Source organism: Ambystoma mexicanum, chromosome 2p, assembly GCF_040938575.1.
Source record: "Ambystoma mexicanum isolate Mex_15411 chromosome 2p, UKY_AmexF1_1, whole genome shotgun sequence".
In the NCBI taxonomy this organism is placed as follows: Eukaryota; Metazoa; Chordata; class Amphibia; order Caudata; family Ambystomatidae; genus Ambystoma; species Ambystoma mexicanum.
This window is the reverse complement of record NC_090923.1, coordinates 268,894,583-268,915,362: the sequence shown is the minus strand read 5'-3', so window position 1 is coordinate 268,915,362 and position 20,780 is coordinate 268,894,583.

Here is a 20,780-nt window from a genome sequence, read left to right as displayed (position 1 = left end):
CAGCACAGGTCGCCGCGGAGGTGCCTGTGTGGAATCCTGTCCCTGATCCTGTCACTGCATCATCTTGCACCAGCAGGGATGCCTACGTCCAGACCCGTTTTCAGGCAGGGGATGAGCTCACGACAACTGGCCTTCCTCTGCCTGCGGACGTGGCTATCCGGGTCCGGGTTGAGCCTCTCCTGACTGGTGTGGCGTTGCGTCAACGGGCCATGCGAGGTGACCTGCAGTGTTTTCATGAGGAGACTGCACGTCATCTCGAATGGCTCGTTGACCGCGTCGGCCTACTGGGACAGGTCACCCAGGCAGGATTCCTCCATTTGATGGGGCTTGCTCAGACCCCCTCCTCAACTGAACCCCCTATGCGCCAGTCGTCCTCCGTGCCATCTTCCCACCCATCAGTCACCTGGGTGCCCTGTGGAGCTGCCTCTGACGGTTTGGCCAGGCTGGTGGAGTAGGCATCCCTGCCACAGTCGGGAGTCGGACGTCCAGCAGGGGTGGCCACATCAACGACTGCACCCCAGCCAGCGGAGGATGTGCAGGCAGCAGGAGGCAGTGCACGGGCAGAGGCGCAGCAGCAGCAACAACGTGGTGGGAGCCATGATGGCTCGGGGCCTTCGACATCGGAGGGGCAGGCATCGGCCGGAGGGCAGGAGGACCCAGGACGGGAAGTGTCTTCCGTGTGGCAGCGGTTGGGCCACGCCATAGATGCGGAGCGGCAGCGGGCGGAAGAGGCACGGCTCACGATGGTCAGGGCGGAGAACTCCATGCGGAGGGCCCTGAGGCCTGCCGAGTGCCTCGAGGCAATCCGCAGGGAGTTTGGGGGGAACATGTGGACGGCCCTGCTGACCCTCGGGGCCATGGAGGAGGAGCGCCTCCGGGACATTGAGCAGGAGTTCGATGATGCCCTGGCCCGGAACATCCCGAAGTGAGCCGTCGGACTAGCCCGCTGCCCTTGTAAATAGTTCTGTAGTTAGTGTTAGGTTTCCTTTTGTTTAGCATTTTTTTTGTACCTTTTGGACAATGGCCCACATTTTTGTATATAGTTTATTTTTTTAGGTAGTGTTATTAGATAGGTTTAATTTCTTCGGTTGGAATCATGGACCCTGGATTGTTTATCTGTATATAGTTGACTTTTGGATTTTCTTTTTTTTTTATGATTTCCCCATGGAGCAATGGTTTTCGATTTTAATTTTCCATTGGATTAACTTTTGTGGACTGTGACGTTGGACACCTTTCGTTTGCATTATGATTTGTGGTTTTGCATTATTTCACGTACCTGCTTGTTTATTTTTAAAAAATTTCAATTATTGTTTCTTTATTTTTGATTCAATTTATGTTGCGTTTAATACATATTTTTTCTTCAAACTTCAATGTGTAGTATCATCTCATTGGTTTCATGCATATCATGATATGGGTTTTGACATTCACTGACAGCCATTGGGTGTATGTGAGGGACACGTGTTCATTTCCAAACTGCAATTGGGGTTCTATCATGTTTTTGCCATTTCTAAGTGGGTGGATGCAATACTCGGGTGGGTGTTTGGCATTTGGAGGCTGACCATAAGGGCCAGGGATCTAGATTGTGGTGACATGTTGGCTGGGGGACATGAGTGGGGGCCTGGTGGAGGCTGCCCCTGCACTGCTGGGGGGTGGGGGTGGTGGGAGACATAAGTGGGGGCCTGGTGGAGGATGCCCCTGCACTGCTGGGGGGGGGTGGGGGTGATGGGAGACATGAGTAGGGGCCTGGTGGAGGCTGCCCCTGGTGGCTGGGGGGTGGGGGTGCAGGGGGGCATGAGTGGGGGCCTGGTGGAGGCTGCCCCTGCACTGCTGGGGGGTGGGGGTGATAGGGGACATGAGTGGGGGCCTGGTGGAGGCTGCCCCTGCACTGCTGGGGGGTGGGGGTGATAGGGGACATGAGTGGGGGCCTGGTGGAGGCTGCCCCCGGTGGCTGGGGGATGGTGGGAGACATGAGTGGGGGCCTGGTGGAGGCTGCCCCTGGTGGCTGGGGGGTGGGGGTGGTGGGAGACATGAGTGGGGGCCTGGTGGAGGCTGCCCCTGGTGGCTGGGGGGTGGGGGTGGTGGGATACATGAGTGGGGGCCTGGTGGAGGGTGCCCATGGTGGCTGGGGGCTGTTGGGAGACATGAATGGGAGCCTGGTGGAGGCTGCCCCTGGTGGCTGGGGGGTGGGGGTGATGGGAGTCATGGGTGGGGGCCTGGTGGAGGCTGCCCCTGGTTGCTGGGGGGTGGGGGTGCAGGGAGACATGAGTTGGACATGAGTGGGGGCCTGGTGGAGGGTGCCCATGGTGGCTGGGGGGAGGGGGTGCAGGGGGACATGAGTGGGGACCTGGTGGAGGCTGCCCCTGCACTGCTGGGGGTGGGGATGCAGGGGGATATGTGTGGGGGCCTGGTGGAGGGTGCCCCTGCACTGCTGGGGGGTGGGGGTGATGGTAGACATGTGTGGGGGTGTTAGGCGGAAACCTGTGCAGTTCCCTCTGGGACCACTGCAAAAGATTTAGAACTACAGGTGTTTGGCAGTAAACCCACTTGGTAGCAGTCTGTACCACACAGATTCACTTGGTAGCTGTGGCTGAGCAGTCAGACTTCTCCCAAGAAGAGTTAAGCAGTATGTGGAGTATACAATATAGGGCAATTCTTAACAGTAAGACAAGCAAAACACGCAATGAGGCTCAGTGTATAGATATTAAGGTATTTATTTATAACGGAACATCTATGGAAAACACTATGGCACTATCACGGCAAACACTTCAATCACAATTACTCTACGAAGAAGAAACGATCAATCCCCCTAACAATATTTCGACAAGTCTAGGTTCTACCGGCATCACTTATTTGCAGACAGAGGTGTATGCCTCAACCTAGATGGCACTCTAATATCGGTTAGGACGGGAAAGAAAAGTAAGCAGGTTACGAAATCAACACAATTCAATACTTCCCGGGAAAAATGCCAGGCAAGAGGACAAGAACCACAATAGATCGTAAAGTTCAGAGGCCAGGCCCACTCGGAGAGAGGCAAGGCGATATGTCCCAAAAAGTCTCTTTGTGGAAATGTGTTTGAGTCTGTGTAGCAAATTGTTATTGGAAGATTGAACCAGTTCAGAAAAATACGTTAGAGAAAGCTTGGAGGCGACCCAATGGAAAGGGGAGGATTAAGACACCTCACTCGATCCGATCGAAAGGGAAGCCAGGCGGACACGGTACCTTGTTTGTGGAGAGACAGCTCCGGCGGGGGCAGTTGTTCCTGGTGGTGGATGCACGTCGGGTCTTTGCCAAGAGTAGAGATGATCGCGTCGTCGAAGGAAAGTGAAGTCTGGTGCACCACCAGGGAAGAGACCAGCCGCGGAGTGCTCCGTCACAAGGCACCACCTTTTGGTCGCGCTACAGGGGTAGTGGCTATCCGGTTGCGAGGTGCTCTGCACGGGCAATTCGACCACTGCGTCCTGTGGTGAAGAAAAAGCAAAGGGGACTGGTTGTTCCCACCAGTCAGGGGAAGAGACTCTCCGGCAGGGAGATCTGCTCTGTCGTCGGGAAGTGGTGAGTCGGTTCCGCAGGGCTCCACCGGAGGTGTCGTCGTGCAGGTCGGCTCAGCGTTACCCTCGTCGGATTCTTAGGTCCTGTGGCGACTTCTGAAGATCCAGTCCCAAAAGCCCTGCTTTTATGCAGAAAACCCCCATTCATTCAGCCTAGCTGTCAATCAACACACGCTAAGTGGTGAGCGGGGAGGCTCACCACTTGGGCCAATCACACCAGAGTGCGACCGGAGTTGGCAAGGAAACTTGGTCCAGGGTGCCTAAACCCCCTCCCTCACCCCTGTGTTAACCCAGACAGAATGGCACCACTTTGGAGGGTCTCTGTACAGAGGCCCGCCAAAAGTGGAACAAAGGGCTCAACCTTTGGTTTAGGAGTCACAGAGACGAACACAGAAGCCATTTTAAAAACCGAGTTCTGGCAGAAAATACCATCCGATAAACTTATTTAAGATAGGTAGACCGGTGGTACGTTAGAGATTAACGAGGAAAGGTATCAATCTCTAACAATGGGACGAATCCCATAGGGTTATGATCGCGGTCGAACATAACAAGTGGTTTCCACTGCCACCAGCCAAAACTCGACGAGGGGGGACGGGACAGTGCCCCCTCGAGTAACAGACCTAGGAGTAATCGAATTACCCCTACTAGTACGTCCACAATAAGAGGGTTTGTACTTGTTCTGTTAGTAAATTTAGGTCTAGTAAAGCCAATGGTGACTTTACATGCCCGGGGAGACAGTAGTCAGTCCCGGGGTATGGAGTCTATGGTGAGGTCCGCTAGTACGCCCCAGTGTTACGGCACGTAGGGTGCGGTGTAACACACATAGGAAAACACATGAGACCCTATGGAGTAAAAGACCCCATAGCCCATAGAACACATTAACATTCAAAGGAATTACACACGTTCATGTCCAAGAGTGGGAGAAAAAGAGTCTCATTCTTGACAGGATGAAAAAAACAAACTCCAGAAATCCAGCAAAGCTGCTGGGGGACTCACTAGGTTCGGAAATTCAGCCTAAACAGAGAATTCTCCCTAACAGGGGGCCTGGTGGAGGCTGCCCCTGCACTGCTGGGGGGTGGGGGTGATAGGGGACATGAGTGGGGGCCTGGTGGAGGCTGCCCCTGGTGGCTGGGGGGTGGGGGTGGTGGGAGACATGAGTGGGGGCCTGGTGGAGGCTGCCCCTGGTGGCTGGGGGGTAGGGGTGATGGGAGACATGGGTGGGGGCCTGGTGGAGGCTGCCCCTGGTGGCTGGGGGGTGGGGATTGTGGGAGACATGAGTGGGGGCCTGGTGGAGGCTGCCCCTGCACTGCTGGGGGGTGGGGGTGCAGGGGGACATGAGTGGGGGACTGGTGGAGGGTGCCACTGCACTGCTGGGGGGTGGGGTGGTGGTAGACATGTGTGGGGGCCTGGTGGAGGCTGCCCCTGGTGGCTGGGGGGTGGGGGTGATGGGAGACATGAGTGGGGGCCTGGTGGAGGGTGCCCCTGGTGGCTGGGGGGTGGGGGTGGTGGGAGACATGAGTGGGGGCCTCGTGGAGGCTGCCCCTGGTGGCTGGGGGGTGGGGGTGGTGGGAGACATGAGTTTGACATGAGTGGGGGCCTGGTGGAGGCTGCACCTGCACTGCTGGGAGGTGGGGGTTATAGGGGACATGAGTGGGGGCCTGGTGGAGGCTGCCCCTGCACTGCTGGGGGGTGAGGGTGATAGGGGACATGAGTGGGGGCCTGGTGGAGGCTGCCCCTGGTGGCTGGGGGGTGGGGGTGGTGGGAGACATGAGTGGGGGCCTGGTGGAGGGTGCCCATGGTGGCTGGGGGGTGGGGGTGATGGGAGACATGAGTGGGGGCCTGGTGGAGGCTGCCCCTGGTGGCTGGGGGGTGGGGGTGATGGGAGACATGGGTGGGGGCCTGGTGGAGGCTGCCCCTGCACTGCTGGGGGGTGGGGGTGCAGGGGGACATGAGTGGGGGCCTGGTGGAGGGTGCCCCTGCACTGCTGGGGGGTGGGTGTGGTGGGAAACATGAGTGGGGGCCTGGTGGAGGCTGCCCCTGGTGGCTGGGGGGTGGGGGTGGTGGGAGACATTAGTCGGACATGAGTGGGGGCCTGGTGGAGGCTGCCCCTGCACTGCTGGGGGGTGGGGGTGATAGGGGACATGAGTGGGGGCCTGGTGGAGGCTTCCCCTGCACTGCTGGGGGGTGGGGGTGATAGGGGACATGAGTGGGGGCCTGGTGGAGGCTGCCCCCTGGTGGCTGGGGGGTGGGGGTGGTGGGAGACATGAGTGGGGGCCTGGTGGAGGCTGCCCCTGGTGGTTGGGGGTTGGGGGTGGTGGGAGACATGAGTGGGGGCCTGGTGGAGGGTGCCCATGGTGGCTGGGGGGTGGGAGTGATGGGAGACATGAGTGGGGGCCTGGTGGAGGCTGCCCCTGGTGGCTGGGGGGTGGGGGTGATGGGAGACATGGGTGGGGGCCTGGTGGAGGCAGCCCCTGGTGGCTGGGGGGTGGGGGTGCAGGGAGACATGAGTTGGACATGAGTGGGGGCCTGTTGGAGGCTGCCCCTGGTGGCTGGGGGGTTGGAGTGCAGGGAGACATGAGTTGGACATGAGTGGGGGCCTGGTGGAGGCTGCCCCTGCACTGCTGGGGGGTGGGGGTGATAGGGGACATGAGTGGGGGACTGGTGGAGGCAGCCCCTGGTGGCTGGGGGTGGTGGGTGACATGAGTGGGGGCCTGGTGGAGGCTGCCCCTGGTGGCTGAGGGGTGGGGGTGGTGGGAGGCCTGAGTGGGGGCCTGGTGGAAGGTGCCCATGGTGGCTGGGGGTGCAGGGGGACATGAGTGGGGGCCTGGTGGAGGCTGCGCCTGGTGGCTGGGGGGTGGGGGTGGTGGGAGACATGAGTGGGGGCCTGGTGGAGGCTGCCCCTGCACTGCTGGGGGGTGGGGGTGATGGGAGACATGAGTGGGGGCCTGGTGGAGGCTGCCCCTGGTGGCTGGGGAGTGGGGGAGATGGGAGACATGGGTGGGGGCCTGGTGGAGGCTGCCCCTGGACTGCTGGGGGGTGGGGGTGCAGGGGCCATGAGTGGGGCCTGGTGGAGGGTGCCCCTGCACTGCTGGGGGGTGGGGGTGGTGGGAGACATGAGTGGGGGCCTGGTGGAGGCTGCCCCTGGTGGCTGGGGGGTGGGGGTGCAGGGAGACATGAGTTGGACATGTTTGGGGGCCTGGTGGAGGGTGCCCCTGCACTGCTGGGGGGTGGGGGTGCTGGGAGACATGTGTTGGTGATCAGTAGTGCAAGGTGACATGTGGGTTGGCTGGTGGGCATGGCCATGGTGGATGGGTTGCCTGTGGGACATGAGCAGGGGTGCAGGGTAGTGCCCTGTGGTGTGGGCTGCCTGCAGGGGCCGTGGAGGGTGTAGAGGGAACACCTGGGAGGACCCACATGGCCAAATCACGTGTAGCATTCCCCGGCACCACCAAAATACACATACCCTGCTCGGAATACATGTACCCAGGCCAATCGCGTGAGGAACTTACCGCGCACCCGAAGTAAACCTACCCAGGACAATTGCGTGTGGAACTTCACGCGCATCCCGAAGTACACGTACCCAGGACTATCGCGTGTGGAACTTCCCGCGCACCACGAAGTACACGTACCCAGGACAATCGCATGTGGAACTTCCCGCGCACCCTGGAACACACGCACATGCTATTTTTCACACAGCGGGTGTCCGTGTTTGTCGGTACCCCTTTGCACCTCATTTGTCCTAGAGGGCCACTGTATGGCCCATTCATCGTGGCTGTATATGGGTGCTTTTTGTTAGCAAACATTTTGGCGCACATTTTTTTCAGTCGCAGGGGCGCTACCGCCTGCTTTCTTGTGGCATACTTGTTTGGCCCTGTGCACCTCTTTGACCGTGCGCTGGTTTGCCCTATTCGATTCCATGAATACGGGTTGTAGACGAGCGTGTGGGCGTTCCGCGCACTTGCCTCCTGTACTTCCCCCGTGACGCCCATATTTCCACGCGTTGTTCCCCATTCCGAGTGTTACGCCCCGCGTTCCGCCTACTTTTGTGATGTGCGCCGCGCTATGTGTGATTTCGCAGTGGCCGTGGCGCTCACTGTTGGATGACCTGTGCGCCAGTGTGCGCGGCGCACATTTTTAGCGCACATCCAATGTTTTTCTCGTGCACAGACTTCCATGAATCGATTTGCGCTGGTTTCCCTGCGATTTTCGCACTTGCACTGCGATTTTGGCACCTCTGCGCGGGAATTTTCGGCGCACATTATTTCCATGAATCGACCCCCAAATGTTTTGCAATATCTATGTTTACACGTTCATTTTTTAATCCCCAATAGAATAATTATTATTATCAGAATGGGAGGTGATTACCCATATATAATAAAATATATGTGATACATGGGCATTTCATTTACTATGTTTTTACCATTTCTTCAGTTGATTAAACGCTCAAACCTAAAACCAAATATATTACTTCTAGGAGACCACAACCTATGTTTCAATGACCCACGAGACAATAAAGCAACAGACTGCCACAAGGCCTTCTATGAGATGCAATTCACTCAAATAGTGAATGCCCCCACCCACTAGAAAAGTAGAATCCTCGACTGGATACTCACCCTTAACACCATTGTAACTATAGAAGACATCCACAAAATGCAATGGACTGACTGTTAGACAGAATCACCTGCAGTACCCTTGGGGAACACTATAGGCAATTAGGACTACAAGTGTAAGCACAATGTCACCTTTGGTACAAGCCCGTACTACACAATAAAGTAGTAGCGATGGCTGAACAGCAAGACTTATCTCAAGAGTTTAAGTGATCAGTAGAACAAGTTACACAAAGGACCAACAAATACAGTGATTCAAGTAAACATTTACTCAAGGTTTCTTGGTAAAAGAATATACATTTATTTATTCAGTCATTTAGAAAACATTACTTTAGTATGAGCAGTTCAATATCACACACTAATACACCACAAAAATCAAACCGGTAAGTAAGTGGGAGCAAAATGGCACTTCAGATACTTAATAAAGGAGGGAAAAGACAAGGTTATGAAAATAGACAGCCCAAATACATTCATAGGGCAAATGGTTTCAGTTAAATACAACCAGCAATTCTTCTCAATAGCCCTGGGCCAATGTCAATGGCTCAGAGTCTTTTGTATGGGATAGCACAGTTCTGGAATATAACGGTCAAGTCTTTGCCACAGATTTTAAAAGGATTTGGCTAAGCGAAAAGTTTTATGAATGGTTAAGGAAGGACAAGCCTCCTGTTACGCTCACCTGGCTCCCACGGGGGCGTCGATCGGAACTGGCCCGCTGTTGTTTCCACCAGCGTGACGCGTAGCGCCGAGATGACTGACTGGACTGGCCCACTCAGCCTAGTTTGTCTGGCTCACAGGAATATCCTTCTGCAAAGGAGAAAGGGGATTAACCACCCATGGAATTGAGCATTAACCCACCTTCCCCACCCCCTCTTGTCTTCCCACAGATCACTCTTGATATCTCCTCTTTAGTTTCACCTGATGGTTTGGAAGGATGAGCTCTCCATCCTGCATCGAACGCAGGGGCGCGTAGATGACCAGTTACTTCACTGGTGTGGAGGAATTGGTGAGTTCCAGAGCGGTATTGACTCTAAGAATCCAGGCAAGGCGCTGTGAGACGGTAGGTAGAAAAAGTTCAAAACGTCTGATCTTCACTCTGTCCGATTCCTTGCAGGTTGCCGGTTTGCCGTCACGAAGAGTTCCACGTGGCAACCGGTTAGATTTAGGTAAGTCTATTGTGGAGATAGGTTTTCCCCTATTGTCCTTTGTTTTCCCCTTAGGGGGCTGGGGTACGGCGAAGATGCAGTGTAAGCTGCGCCGACCCGAGATGAGCTAATTACCCCCTGTGGTAAATCAGGTAAGTCTTGGGGGAGTAGCTTGCCTTATTGTCCTTTTGTTTCCCCTTAGGGGCCGGGGTACGGCGAAGATGCTGTGTAAGCTGCGCCGACCCGAGATGAGCTAAGCACCCCCTGGGGTAATCAGGTAAGTCTTTGGGGGGTAGCTTGCTTACTTGTCCTTTTGTTTTCCCTTAGCTCACTTTGTTGTTCTTGTCTCCCTAGGTGTCGGCTAGCAGCCGGGAGATGCTGAAGATCGCGATGGAATGCGGAGATGCAGCGAAGGCCGGTGAGTTCAGCGCGGCGCCGCGAGATGCGAGGCGACGCACGTGTGACTTCTTGCTTCCAGCTCGAGTGCGTGATGGATCAAGGATTCAGGTAAGGATTACTGTGATGCTCCTGTTCTAACCTCTTCTCCTTCTTTCTTCTTATTTCTAGGAGCTCCGGGCTTGAAGCGGGCGTGGCAGAAGACTGGAAGCTGCTGCAGGCAAGGTGAGCGTTACGCTGCTGGATGCAGAATAACGCGAAGCGTGTGCTGCTGTTCGGGCGTGGTTTAAATAGCCTTGGAAGAAGTCCCATTTAAGTATCCTTCCATAGCCCCACCCGAGTAAAAAGTAGTCCCTCAGGTAAAATAGTCCCTCCTAAGCCTCATTTGGCTTGAGGCCTTTTGCAGCATGGTCTGCACCAGGTAAGTATGCAGCATGGTCTGCATCAGGTAAGTATGCAGCATGGTCTGCGTCAGGTGGGTTTTCTACTATGAGCCTGGCGCCCATGGTGCCAGGACTGACTCTATGTTTATGAGCCTGGCGCCATAGGCGCCAGGACTGGACCCAAACAGCCCCTAGCTGGGGTCTTTGGGCGTGCTCAAAATGGCATGATGCCTGCCTTCGGGGTTGCTGGGCCTGATCTGGTTTCCCAGGGGCAGGCATCATGACACCTCCATAGTTGAGGAAAGTTTCAAGCACTTTCTCGATGGCCGAAAAGATTTCTGGACCGCATTTGTACAGTACCTTGTCAATGAAGAAAGCTGTAGCTTAGGCAGTTGTTCCTGGCAGTTTGAGCAGATCTCGCTGTTCCTGACCTTTAGTCATGGAGATGAGAAGGATGATGTCGGGAGCTTCCTGCACTGCCCAGGGAAGAGGCCAAAAGCTGTAGCAAGATGTCGCTTTAAGGTGTGATGCCTTAAAGTCCACAAGCTTGTTTCCTTCCCTATTGCTATCCGGTTTTCAACAGCACTTTGATGAAAATTCGACCAGAATGGGACGGTGTCCAGGTGGCTTGAGAGTTGGTTGTTCCCACCAAACTCAAGGGAAGAAGTTAACCTTGAAGGGCTTCTCTGTTTTCGGAGTTTCAGGCAATTCGGACCTGCAGCAGGGCTTCACCGCTCGTCCAGGTGTTGCAGCAGTCCATTTCCTTCATCTCCTCTTCAGTTCTTTCGTTCCAGTGGTCGACTCTGCTTTCCAAGTCCCAGAGACCTGCTTTTAAACAGTTTTCCCCATTCATTCCAGCCTGGCTGTCACTCACACAGCAGGGTGGCTGTCCTTGCTGGACAGCCAGCCGGCCAATCACACCAGAGTACTTTCAGATCTCCTAGGAGACTAAGCACAGGGAGTTTCAGGCACCTCCATCACATCCTGTCCACCCCAGACACCCTGGCACCAGAGGAGGGCTTCAGCACTGAAGCCCACCAAAAGCCAACGAACAAAGGGACCAAACCTGGTTTGGCGCACAGAGACAAACACAAGAAGGACCTTACCTAAAAAAATGGCGAAAAAAGATGACGGGAGTCTGTTTATACAGATAGGTCTTGGGCGCCATATTGAAAAACATGGCTGACCTGATTTTTAGCTACCGTGGTTAGCAGTCGGGAAAAATCGTGGTAGTTGATCTTAACCACTGCCACCAGCCATTTAAAGTAGGAAAGGGTAACATTTTACTGTTAGATGCGTGTTTTGACTCAGGGGAAGCCAGGCAACCCCTCCAGCACTCTATAGTAAGATAGGGTGTGCTGGTTCAGTAAATTTGAAGAGACTAGTAAAGCCAATTTAACTTTACAGGCTCAGGGAGATGGTAGTCAGTCCCAGGGAAGGTATTTCAACTTTGGGGAGTCAAAGACACCCCTGTGCCACTGCACTGAAGGTGCTGTTTGACACATAGAAAAAGATGATGCCACTGGAGTTGTTTTAAAACTCCATAACCAAAGAAAACAAAAGTAAAACACATTGAAAATGAAAAGTTCAAAGCCAAAAAATATAGCAAAAGAGCTGGAGGGCTCTAAGGTAGAGGGAATTAAGCACCTGTGTGAGAAATCTCCCTAACACTCGTCCCCCCCCAGACTAAGGGACAGGAGGATCTTATCCCCACCAGGATGGATCTCCTGTTGCAAGTCAGTTAAATGGCCTGCTGAGTACACCAGCAACCTTTTGTAACCATTGCTATGAAACAAAATAACAGTGGTTTTCATTTGTAAACTATATGACCTACAAATCTGGTGTGGTACATCTCTCTTTTTTTATGTATAGGGGTCTGATCTAACAGTCCCTCAGAAGTTGTAACAACCTCTGCACCTACAATAGGCTTTTTCAAGGGGTCCCTGGAAAGGAATCCCTTAGATCTAGAGGAGCCTCCATGATTCCTCACTACCTCTCTCACAAGAGCAGCTTGGGTCTCAGGTATCTTGGTTGGAGGGGCTGTGGTCAAGCAAGGTGCATGCTTCCACTTCCTCTGAGATCTGGCTTTCACTGGCTTAGAAGCTTCCCTCCTAACACTAGGATTTATACTAGAGTCTTCAGTAGAAGATCCAACAGTCTTAAGGTGTTTAGCCTTAGACATATTTTTCCTGGTTTTCCACCAGCTTTGAGAATTACCAGTTCTCACAAGCCTAGAGAGGGGTCCAATGTGTCTATCCACCTCTTCCTCGGAAGCAGGGGGGCGGGGTCAAAGACTCTACAATTGTTTGGGCAATGATGGAGCTTGGTTGGGGCTCCCATTTCCCTACTATACTAGCCTCAGATTTGCCTTGGTTAGAGGTCACATTACTAACACAAGTACTTACAGTGGGGGTCTCTGTAGAGGTTCCCTCAGGCTCAGAGTGGTCTTTTAGGGTTGCCTCTCTAGCCAATTTGGTTTGGTTATGTTCCCTCTCACTGGGAGGCCTGGGGGTACTGGATACTACTCCTAGAGTTTTTAAATCATTCCCCAACAGGACTGTCCCAGGCTCCTCATTCTGGACACTGACAGGAATCCTTACTGACATAGTATTACACTGAATAAGAGCTGGTAGAATTGGAACCAACTGGACATGGCCCCCCAAACATTTTGTGGGACCTTTGGGTGCCTTCGCAACATCCTCAGGCTTGAAAAGCTTTCATCCACTACTGTTCTGCTGGCCCCAGTGTCTCTCCTGGCAGGGATATCCTGGCCATTGACAAGAACACTGTCCATATAATACCCTCTGGAGTTTTCTGGAATGGAGTCATACACATCCATATTCTGTTTCTTACTCAGCCCCATGGACTCTAAGGATACAGTGGCCTGAAGACCCAAGGGTGCTTCAGCAAATACTTGAAAGTGGGCACTAGCCATTTGTACTTCTTCCTCTGGGGAGAAGGCTAAGGAGGAAGTGCTGATCCCTGCAGGTTTATCCTTCCACCTGGGATCTCCTTCCACATGGTCAGTTGACCCACAGACATAGCATTTATCAAATGCTCTCTAGAATGTGTGTTTCTGCTGACCTCCCTCTGGTTGGGCACCAGAGGATTTACTAGCCCTATTTGGTTTCCCATGTGGCTTACCCTGGTTATGTTTGGGGGCCTCTTCTGGTTGGAGGGATTTAGAGTTATCTGTGTTCTCACCTTTGTGCTGCTTCCCCACATCCTTTTTGGGAGTTGCCTCAGAATCCTTATGAGTGGCCCTGTTGGCTACCCATGAGTCAGCTGCTCTAGCTAACTTGTTTGGATCTAATTCCTTAGAGTCCGCCAAGTGCTGTTTCAGCTCAGGAGAGCAGGCATCAAAAATAGTTTCCAACATAAACAGATTCCTCATACCTTAATAAGTGTTCACTCTGTAACCCTTAACCCAACCATTTAAGTTCTTCAAACGTTCACACACCCAGGTAGCCCAAGGGGTACCATCATGCTTTTTGAGGGTTCTAAACCTCTTAAAATACTGATATTTAGCTACTTTAGTTAGCAGTTAGGAAAAATCATGGTAGGTGATCTACACCACTGCCACCAGCCATTTAAAGTAGGAAAGGGTAACATTTTACTGTTACATTAGTGTTTTGACTCAGGGGAAGCTAGGCAACCCCTCCAGCACTCTATAGTAAGATAGGGTGTGCTGGGTCAGTACATTTAATTAGACTAGTAAAGACAATTTAGCTTTACAGGCACTGGGAGACGGGAGTCAGTCCCAGAGAACGTATTTAAACCTTGGGGAGTCTGAAAGACACCCCGTGCCACTGCACTGAAGGTGCTGTGTGACACACAGAAAAAGATGATGCCACTGGAGTTGTTTTAAAACTCCATAACCAAAGAACACAAAAGTAAAACACATTGAAAATGAAAAGTTCAAAGCCCCAACATATAGCAAAAGAGCTGGAGGGCTCTAAAGTAGAGGGAATTAAGCACTTGTGAGAGAAATCTCCCTAACACTGACCACCACTTAATTTACTTCAGCATAATCCTGAATTCAGATTTAATATCTAAAACTCCTAATCAAGCAACTATTCAGGTAAGAAACACAAGTAAACTTAGCCCTGAAAACCTTAACCAATCTACTCAACTCCAAACCTCTAGACCTCACTAATATTGAAAACATCTCAGACCACTACCACCAATGCCTAAAATCCGCAATAGAGAAAGGAGCCCCGCTCAAAACCAAAACACCCAAACCCAAACGTAGTTCTCAACGGTTCAGTAAAGAGCTTAAAGAGCTCAGAAGGGAGAAAAAGAGCATTAGAACACTTAATCAGAAAAAAACACACCCAAGAACTCCAAATCAAACTGCAACAATTGTCCAAAACATACAAGTGCAGCATACTCATCCACAAAGCATATTCACTTAATAATCAGATAGTCAATGCAGCCTCTAATACAAAAGAACTATTCACCATTATTAAAGAACTTGAATCCCCTATTCAACCCATCAGCCCCATTACCATCAGCGACACGTGGTGTACTACCATACAGGATGCTCTATCTTCCAAAGTGAACACACTCCAAAATTGCCTCCCAAAAAAACTCCTCAAACCCAACCATACTCCCTCCCATCTACCTGACGCATTCATTAAATCTGATGTACCTGAATTCCACTTTAAACAAGTCATCAACGACCAAGTCCTTAAAACTATAGCCTCCCTTAAGCCATCAAATTGTAAAGGCGACAACTTCCCTGCTTAACTAGTCAAAGATTGCACCATAACATTAGCACCCATCATCACCAACTTTGTTAACAAATCCTACAAATCCAGCACCATACCAGCATCCATTAAATCAGCATGGGTCACACCTCTACTCAAAAAACCCACACTAGACCCCACTAACCCATCTAACTAGAGGCCCATTACAACACTACCCTTCCTCCTTATAATCATTGATAAAATAGCTTACTCCCTAGTACAAACCCACCTAGAACAGTACCATCTATTAGGGGTCAGACAATCAGTATTCCGGCACAGCCACAGCAATGAGACAACCCTCCTTGATTTAAAAAACCCGATGGATTTTATTAGGAACTCTGGCAAACTGGGCATTCTATTACTACTAGATCTCCCCGCTGCGTTCAATCTGCGTTCAATTTGGTTGACCATGACAAACTATGCTGCACCCTCTCCATCAATTTCCACTTCTCAAAGAAAGCCACAACCTGGATAAAATCATTCCTTTCAGACCATACATCAAGAGTTGCCCTAGGAGAAGAAGCAGATGATCCCATCCCGGTACCCTTGGGAGTACCACAAGGGTCCTGCCTCTCCCCAACGCTTTATAATGTATATAAAAAGTTACTCTTTGTGGCACTAGATGCCATGGGAGTAATTTACACACATTTTGCAGACGATACGCAAATACTTATCCCCATCTCAGGTAATCTAGAACAGGATACAGCCTGTGTCAACAAAATGTACTCCCTCATCCAAAATTGTATGGCAAACAATTGTCTCTGCCTAAACTGAGAAAAAACAGAAATTCTCATAGTCGGTTCCCCAGCCAAACTCAGTAAACTCCCGCCTGACTACACCTCCATCCTGATAGACGGCACCCTGATCACCATATCACCCAAAGTGAAAACAATGGGAGTCCACCTCGATTCTAATCTCACTATGAAAAATCATATCAGCGCTCTTGCCTCTTCTACTGCATACACAGCCAAACTCATCACTTTAAGCAAACCCTTCCTTTCTACCGAAAACTGCCTGACACTCGCCAGAGCCCAAATCCTCACAAAGCTTGACTATTGCAATATCTCACTGCTTGGCACTTCAAAAAAAACTAACCAAACTACAACTTCTGCAAAATAAAGTCCTTAGGGCTGCCTTAGGTATTAACAGAAGAGAACACATCACCCAACAACGAAGAGACGGACACGTGTTACCAATACAAGAGAGAATTCTCCACAAAACACTCACCATTACTCACAAATGCATTTCTGATACAGCCCCCATCTACCTTAGTCAAAGCTTATCCTGCAAAACCATAACAAGACCCCTCAGATCCAGCAACAATATACACCTCCACATCCCACGCTTCACCACTTCCAAAGCAGGCAACTCCAGCTTCCACATAGCAGCCGCACGCATCTGGAACTCGCTCCCATCCCACCTCACCAACAAGACCTCCTTCCAAAAGTTCAAGATGCAACTAAAAACATGGCTGTTTAATGAATACTAGCCACCCAAGCTCACTCAACTATGAAACCACGCATGTTTGTAACATCACTATGCAACCCATAATGTATGAATATGATGTAAAATAACCATGTTGCTGCAACCAAGTTTTTACCATTATGTAAGATTCAGATGTATGTATGCTGTGATACCCAAGGGTTTGGGCGTGCAATCAAATGCAATAAATAAATAAAAAACATGTTGACAATGTTTCAATTTGACAATGTCATGGAATGGAAACATACAATTGTCAAAGTTGTTTGATAGTGAAATATACATTTTGGACACCTCACTTTTGGGGCCGTTTGGTTGCTTTAGATGAAAGTTGGATCTCCAAAGGAATGATGAGGTGGTTGCTCCAATGTATTTGTATTGGGGGTGCAGTAGAGATCAGTTATTTGTTGGCAAAGATTGCATCGAGTGTTTGTCCTGCTGTGTCCGTTGCTCCTTTCACCATCTGGCATAGTTTAATTGTCTCAAGTGGTTTATAGTGAGATTTTCGAAAAAAAAGTTTTGAATGACAAAACATTTGAAAATACATTTTCGAAAAAAAAGCTGTTACAAGGTATATTTAACATTAAAAAATTAATTTCTTTCAAAACCAATCCATCGACAATAGACATGGACTGGTTTCAATTGAAATGCACTTTTACATGTTAAAAGTAGCATTTTAATGCTTTTTTTGTAACGTTAAAATATTACATGGAGCTGTCCAGTGCTGAAATTTCACCACTGGCCAGCCCCTTGAAACATTTCAATGTTTTGTGTATATTGGGGGGGTTGCAACCCTGCCCCCCCAACACCATGGCACTCCCCCATCCCCCAACCCTAACCCAAGCCCCAACCCTAACCCTAGCCCTGGCCCCAACCCTAACCCTAATGTAACCCTTAAACTAACCCAAACCCCAACCCTAACCCTATTTTAACACTTAAAATAACCCTAGCCCAAACCCTAAGCCTAACTACAACCCTAACCTAATTTAACCCTTAAACTAACCCAAGCCCCAACCCTAACCCTATTTTAACACTTAAACTAACCCTAGCCCAAACCCTAACCCCAACCAAAACCTTAAACACTAATCCTAGCCCCAAACCTAGTCATTTTTTTGATGATCAAATTTTTATGCAAAAAAATGACTATTCGAAAAAATGACTTTTCGACAGAAGGTATTCACAAAGTTTGTATTCAAAACTTTGTGTTTCGAAAAAATGACTGGATACCGTCTCAAGCTGCTTGATTAGTGATGTTTGTGAGTTTATGTTCTCTTCTTCAAACCATATGTTGAAGTCCATGAAGATTATCAGGTGATCATGTTTGATGGCCTGGTTTGTTATGGTTTCTATAAAGGTGTCTAAGAAGGTGGCGTTGTATGTTGGTGGTCTATGGATGAGTATGAATTTGAGGTTTGTTTGTGAGGCTGCTGTCAGGTGAAAGATGAGGGATTCGCAATTTCTGATGTTCAGTGGGGCAGCTGTTTTTATTTTCAGGTGTTCTTTGTAGGCTACTGCACGTCCTCCTCTTCTGCTCCTTTTCGGTTTGCCTGTGTGCATTTGAAGTTGTCGGGTAGACAGTTGTGTAATGTGGCATTGTAGTTGTCATCTAACCAGGTTTCTGTGATGAATAGGATGTCAATTCCACCATCATAGAGTAGATCATACATCTCTGGAGCATGTTTGGACGTTGATCTTGTGTTGATTAGATTGCAGTGTATTTTTTTTTTTATAGTGCCTTGTTTTGAGTGGTCTTGTTGGTGAGATTCTTCGTTGCTCTCTGGATGTGGGGTGTGTTCAGTAGGGTTTGTTTCATCATTGAATAGAATGGCTAGGTTTTGTATTGGGTTCCTGACTTCTTTTGGTTCCTCTTCTGCATCTCGTTGGCATTGATCCCCTAGAATTTTGGTGATGTATGGAGTGAAGCTGTCATTTTCCCTCTTACTTCTCCTTGATGTTTTTGCTCTCTTCCTGTTTTGTCCTGGTAGCTGGAGTGCCTAGCATTGTTGGTGATTGTGAATTGTTCTGATGGGCTGTCTGTCATGAGGTAAGGTGTTAGGTATATCCCTGCAAGACATTCAGGGGGATCAGGGCTAATAGAATTAAATCCTTCATATCACATGTCCCTGAGTGCACAAGGGCCCTCTGGCATGAACAGCACATCACCACTCTTTGGAGCTGCTTCACCTGTGTGCTTGTTCATCAGGACCATGCAGCTAACCAGGATATTACCGAGATGCTACCAATCATCGATCCGATCTTTGGACTGCATCTGTTGCTTTCCCTTTAGTCGCCTTGGTGATCTGTCAGATGACTGTGTTTTCATGGATTGCCTACCGAAGTCTGACCCTACACATACCACAGCATGCCACTCTGCATCTGAGCCACAGAACTCTGGCTCCAAGTTGGGGGGGGGCGATACAGTGAGCCCCACAAGGTTATAGAACTCACCTCACAATCCGGCCCCAAGATCACTGCCCACCAGTGACCCACCCTGTGGCACATCCTCATAATCTCCCACTTTTATCTGTTGATACCGGACCCTGCTCTAATTACACAGCAATCCACCATCTTAGAGCCACGCCATCCCAGGCCTATGCCACCAGGCCACTGTCACATTTGCAAGTATCTCTAATGGTACCACTTCCACCAAACATTTGCTGTGGAGCTCCAAGCCATCCTTACACCTGTCCCTTCGTTCTCTATTACTAAAGTCGTCTTTTCATGCTGCAATGCTGCTTGCTGTAGGGCAGTGCCACAGAGATCCAGAGTGTATCCATCGAGCTCTCACCAAGCCACACCCCGCAATTTTATTTTAATATACAATTGATTGGTGACTTGACCTAAACATTATGCACACATTTGCAGCAGCGAAAATTCAAAAGGTTAATGTTATGATCTAACTTGCTAATTATGCACACTTTTGCAGAAGTGTACATGTTTATCTTCAGTTCTGCCAATCAATCTCATAACACTGAGCCAGTAATATAACTCACTGACAATATATACATCTTGGGTACAAGTTAATGACGTGCAATAAAGTTTCAATACCCAATATGGCTTTTAGAAGTAGAAAGGTCTTATACATCATTTTTTAGATGAATAATTGTAAATCAAATTGTAATAAAATGATATGGATATTTGAGAAGACAAAAATGTAAATTGAATTGTAGATTTGTATGGAAAATAGGTGTGTTTGTGCTGTTTGTTAGATCTTTGATTTCTAGTTGGTTATACCAGCCCAAATGATAGCTGGCCACATGCTGTACATGGCTCTGCTGCTCTCGAACTAGGAAGGCGCTTTAAACAATAAAATAATAAATACATAATTAGAGTCTTTGCAAACTATATAACAATTAAAACAAAATATATCATTTCACAGGAAGACAATAATAGTTGTAATTAGACAAATAGCTCTGACTACTGTCGTTGCTGGAGAAATGATAGCCTGCTGAGACCAAGTTTAGCATGTGCAATCCAACACTTTATCATTAAACGAGAGAGATCAACATCACACAGACGCCATCTGAGAGAGCTCAAGTGATTATTTTTTAAGGATGGCTAAAACATCAGTTACAAGTAGCAGATGGAAAATGCCCACATCTCCATTGCATTACGATTATTCCTTTCCCTGTACTCTACAGCTACCCAATTGGATGAGTGTTCTGAGCCCAGCCAATTCTCAGTACCTCTAATTCAGGGTGACATCTTGTAGATGAATCTCTCAGCCTCCATACCATGCTCCAGCACCGGGTTCCTTCAATGGCCACCGAGCCCATCACCCTTAGAGCTATATCATTAGGTATATTACATTGTATTCATAATAATACAAGATATATAGTCTGAATACAAAATTGAAAACAACAAACATTATCTGCACCTAAAAAGGTTTTTATCAATTCTTCATCACATTGTGGGACTTGTGTGTCACCGCTTTTCCTTCTTGATTTCTCGTTCATTTATTTGGGGTTTTCTGCTTCTCGTTCTGATAGCTTAGTTGTTGTAGAGAACTTTCAATGTGTGTCTTATCATCTGAAGATATTACATGCTAAGCCTAGATAGTGGCAGTGCCACCAATCCAAACCCCTGAGCTTCTATCAACGGTGGGGCAATTGTGATGGTTTACAGCATTTGGTAGGTATTATACCACTCCTCCGTGTCTGGGGAATCTTGCTCTGTATCCCAACACCCCATTCTTCTCCACATCCTGGAACACCTCCGAAAATCTTGTACCTAAAGGGCCTTTAGGCCCTTCAACTCTCCAGTGTACACTGCTCTCAGTGTCTGCCAACTCCTCAACACTTCATCATGTGCCCCTACCTATTCCACTCCTCAAGCTCTTTAATCAGGCTTGTGGCATACCTGCTCCTTATCATTACCTACTTCATCTGTTTTTAAGTTGCACCTCTTCTTGATCTCTCTTCTTCCTCCAGCCTCTTTTGTGTATCACTCCACCAGCCCTCACCTATGGTGTATAACA